Source organism: Panicum virgatum, chromosome 8K (assembly GCF_016808335.1).
Source record: "Panicum virgatum strain AP13 chromosome 8K, P.virgatum_v5, whole genome shotgun sequence".
In the NCBI taxonomy this organism is placed as follows: Eukaryota; Viridiplantae; Streptophyta; class Magnoliopsida; order Poales; family Poaceae; genus Panicum; species Panicum virgatum.
Genome location: NC_053143.1, coordinates 46,832,251 through 46,836,709, shown reverse-complemented (window position 1 = coordinate 46,836,709; position 4,459 = coordinate 46,832,251). Strand labels below are relative to the sequence as shown.

Here is a 4,459-nt window from a genome sequence, read left to right as displayed (position 1 = left end):
AAGTAATTTAAATGTGGATATTAGATGGTTGCTTTAAGCAAATTTTAATAGTGGTGGAGATGTGTAATTTAATTAGATGTGAGCTTAGAGGACTATTTTAAAATATTTTTCATTATATATAAGGTGGGAAGCTAGATAAAGATTAGAGTAAAATGCACTGGAGGTCCATCAACTTATAAATGTATGTCATTTAGGTCCAAGAACTCTGAAATTATATTTTTGGGCCCATGCACTTTAGACTAATAAAGGATTTTATACTGGAATTAAAGGTTTCTCTTTGGCCACCTAGCTAGCTGTTGGACCCGGGACTAAAGCTTTTATTAGTCCCGGGTCCAACAACGGCTGGTACTAAAGTGCAGGGTCAAAGACCTGTTCTGTAGTAGTGGATCATTCACTTGACAAAGTTATAAGTCCCATGATTATGTTATCATACAATCTCCAAAATAAAAAATAATAGCCTAATGGGCCATGTTTCTTACACCAATAGGGAGTGAAACTTTAGAAGCAGGATAGAATTATAGTCCTCCTTTCGTGTATCGGTATCAGACCAGTTATTTCAGTTTGTCTGAATGTTGAGCATAGTCTCTTGCAACCTGCATGCTGCGTTTCTCCTTGTAGCTTGTAGTCATTCACGTGTGAGTGTTAAGGCCGGAACTCATCCATATTTTAAAAGAAGTACTTAATACTATGCAGTTTTGCAATGAATAATTCAGGTGGGGTTTGTGCTCTCCATGGAGGTCTAGTCGTCTAGAAAACAGAACATCTAACGGCCCTGTAGCGTAGTGAGACTGGCGTCATTTATAGATGATTCCATGTTATCACTAGCCTTTCTAGGTTCGTACTCCCTAACAAAATAAGCAGGTTGCTTCGGTGTTGGAATTGCGTTCGTTTTGTTCTCCAGCATGAACACAACCGCTGACATGAGTGGCCTGTAGTTCGGGCTGTCTTGAACACACAAGAGTGCTATATGGATGCATCGTGAAACTTCGTCGAGGGAGCAATCCTCCACCATTGATGAGTCCACCATATCTTCTATTTTTCCATCTTTCCAGTAGTTCCATGCCTGAACCATGACACAATTTCACAGTAACTCATTTTTATTCCTGTGGATAGTTGTTCTGAATTCTGAGCATTCCCAGTACTTACATATACTATAAGGTTAGGAAAATCCTTGATAAGATATGGCGAGCTGATCTTTAGACCACTTACAATCTCCAGCATTAGAACACCAAAGCTGTAGGTGTCAGACTTGACTGAAAAGGCTCCTTCCATTGCATATTCAGGAGACATGTAACCACTGTGCATGCAAATGATTTTACCAAAAGGAATTTGCATAATTTTTGTAACAGTAATGAAATCAAATTTATCTGAAAAGTTGGCAGTGCAGGAGTCACTTACTATGTTCCTACAACTCGGTTAGTATTTGCTTGGAGCTGGTCACCACAGAATATCCTAGCCATGCCAAAATCTGAGATCTTTGGGCTCATCTCCTTATCTAACAAGATGTTGCTTGCTTTCAGATCTCTATGAATTATAGTTAATCTTGAGTCCTGATGGAGATACATAATTCCTCTAGCGACCCCCTGGATAACCTTGAACCTTGTCGGCCACTGAAGCACTGATTTTCTTGCTGCGTCTAATAAGAATAACATGAAACAAGGCATATCAGAAGGGTATGTGCACATTTACTTGTTTCATTTTCTTAACAATACGAAAATGTTCAAATAGGATGTACCAAAGAGGAAGTAATCCAAGCTTTTGTTGGGCAAGTACTCGTAAACTAACAGCTTCTCATCTTCATGAATACAACAACCGATAAGCTTAACTAGGTTCTTGTGCTGCAACTTTGCAATCAAGACTACTTCATTTCTGAACTCCTCTGTCCCTTGCTCAGAACCCTTGCTAAGTCTCTTGACGGCTACTTCCTTGGTGCCTTCCAACATTCCCTACAATGTCATCATTAAGGATCGGAATTTTTATGGACAGTAATGTAATTTTGAAGGTAAAACTTTTTACTAGTACCTTGTATACTTTGCCAAAACCTCCTTGCCCAAGCATATTGCTGTTACAGAAATTATCCGTTGCTGCGACAATTTTTTCAAAGCTAATAAGTGGGAACTCTACATTCTTGCCCCCAGCTTCATCCATAGAACTCAAGTAGTCTAGCATCTTTCTCTTCTGAACTTTCTTCTTTTGCCAATTGCCTGGTGGATTCCATTTCTTTCATCATCACTTACACAGTAATGCAAGCATTTTTTTTTTCAACGAGCGAGGGTTCTTTTCTCAGTACCTCTACTTGTCCAAACAAGGGTTCCGAATGTGACTAGCAGCACACATGCTATAATTGGGAGTAACATCTTCAGAAAACTGTTCTTCTTTTGAACTGTCAGGGAAATGTATCCTGTCAGAATTGACTGCATAAATCATTGCTTGCAATTGTGTGAGTTTACTGTGCACAGGCAATAATCAATGAATGCTTTGCCTCTAAAAGGTGGGCCTGTGAACATTCAGGAACCTAATTACCACTCAAACAGTTACCCCGCGGATATTACTAATTGTGCTTTTGATATCAATGGTTACGTTCAATCAGGTTACATGCATATGCGTAATTTTGCTGCTGCAAAAAATCAAAAGTGACACTGGCAAGTTTAAACTTCTTCTTCTTTAAATACATAGTTTGTTGAGAAAGAGAAGATTGGCCACGGCATATTTGACAAATTTGAACTAAATCCTAAAACATTTTGGAGCATTCTCCATGCTACTAGCATCTCACAAACAGGCCTTAATTAGAGCGGCGATGACAGATGACATGGAACACTGCATATACTCACATTGAGCACAAATGATACTTCCGGGAATAGAAAAAATGAGGTGTACTGGAAGTCTGGAACGTGCATACCAGGAGATTCGGCAAGCCGGATGTACAAGTTCTCATGAAAGAAGCTGGCCTTCTCCATGTCGATGAGATCCCCAGTCCAAACCAAACACCGCGATGTGTCGCCCATAGTGCCCCCAGCACTGCTCAAGTTGGCGTAGGCATATGCCATACACGAGCAGTTTCTGGAGCACTCGTCTGCACACTGGTCGAAGCTTGTATTCCTAATGTGCAAGAATTTGTCAGGGACCTTCATGTTAGGCATGGCCATGAAATTGCTCTTCTTTCCGCATCTTAGCGCTTCCTTTCTCTAACATCCTCTCGATAAGTCGAGACTGTCGACGAGCTCGAACCCATCAGGGCACCGGCATGTCGTCGGGACAACTGCAACGTCACAATAACCGAACGGGCCACAAGAGGCGTAGAGGAAACAGTAACTGGGGGTGTCAGAAGCAAGTGTCCATGACAATGAGGTGTTGTTCCAGCTCAGGAGGCTCAGGTTGCCTCTGTTGTCAAGCAAGATGCGTGTGTAGGGCGACCCATCAGAGACTGTGTAGGTGTAGTACAACTCATCCCCTCTGTAGTAGAGATACTGAGACATGACAGAGGTGGTGTTGCTCTGGTATGTGCCGCCGGATACAGAAACTTCGTTGACAACATCGAGGCGCTTGTACGGCAAACTCCCGTTCCAGATGAAGATTTGAAGGTTTGAGCTAGGATCAATGCTAAAGGAGAAGTCCCCACTAGATGGATCATCAGGCCCCTTCCAGGCAACGAGGCGCCCAACCACCTCTGCCTTGTAGCTCAGCAAGACCCTCATGTTTGGAAGTACAGTGTCGGTGAGATGATCGATACTTTACCATACGACCGTGCCGTTGAGCAAGCGGAGCACAAAGTTACCTGAGTCGAGCAGAACCCCGAGAGCTCCGTCAGCACCTCCGGCGGTGGTTGTGTTCGCCGTCATCCAAACAATGCGCGTCCTTCAGAGTTGAACAAGACCATCTCTGAACTGTTGGTGATGGTGAGCTTCACGGATGAATGGTTGGAGATTGGGCTGTCGCGATTGGCGACCCACACGACGGTGCGCTCGGGGATGTTGTGGATCCAGATTCCAAGGTACAAGCTCTTGTTGGAGTTGGTTGGGGAGAAAAAGCCAAGAGCAAAGACTGGCCCCTCAGAGATGAGCATGTCGCCGGGGGAGAGTGAGTTTGCCTGTGTTAGTTGGTCGTTGGACTCGCAGAAAGAACTCAAGATCAAGAATAGGAGGAAGAAAACATGGAGGTTGGCCTTGCCCATTACGCTCTTCAGTTCTGGTTTGTTTGGCTCTGAAGGACGAAGAAATTAGTAGCATGTTGCCACGGAGCAGTTGGACCGTAGGAAAATTGAGGCATACTTAAGATTTTCTGTTTTGACGTCAAATCAAGGCGTGGTCAAATCAAAATATGGTCAAATCAAGGCGTCAAATCAAAATATGACTGACCTCATAGATTAAAGACGTGGAGAAATATAGGACAGGAAAGTCTCGTGCATGGAAGCTGGGGAGGGCGAGGATCAGCTCATCCCGCTGAGAGAAATCAGAGAAAA

At 43.1% G+C, this 4,459-nt stretch overlaps 1 pseudogene; it reads right to left on the bottom strand.

The window, feature by feature from the left end:
* Positions 1–686: 686 nt before the first annotated feature.
* Positions 687–4,202, bottom strand: LOC120644913 (annotated as a pseudogene).
* Between the last annotated feature and the right edge of the window lie 257 nt (positions 4,203–4,459).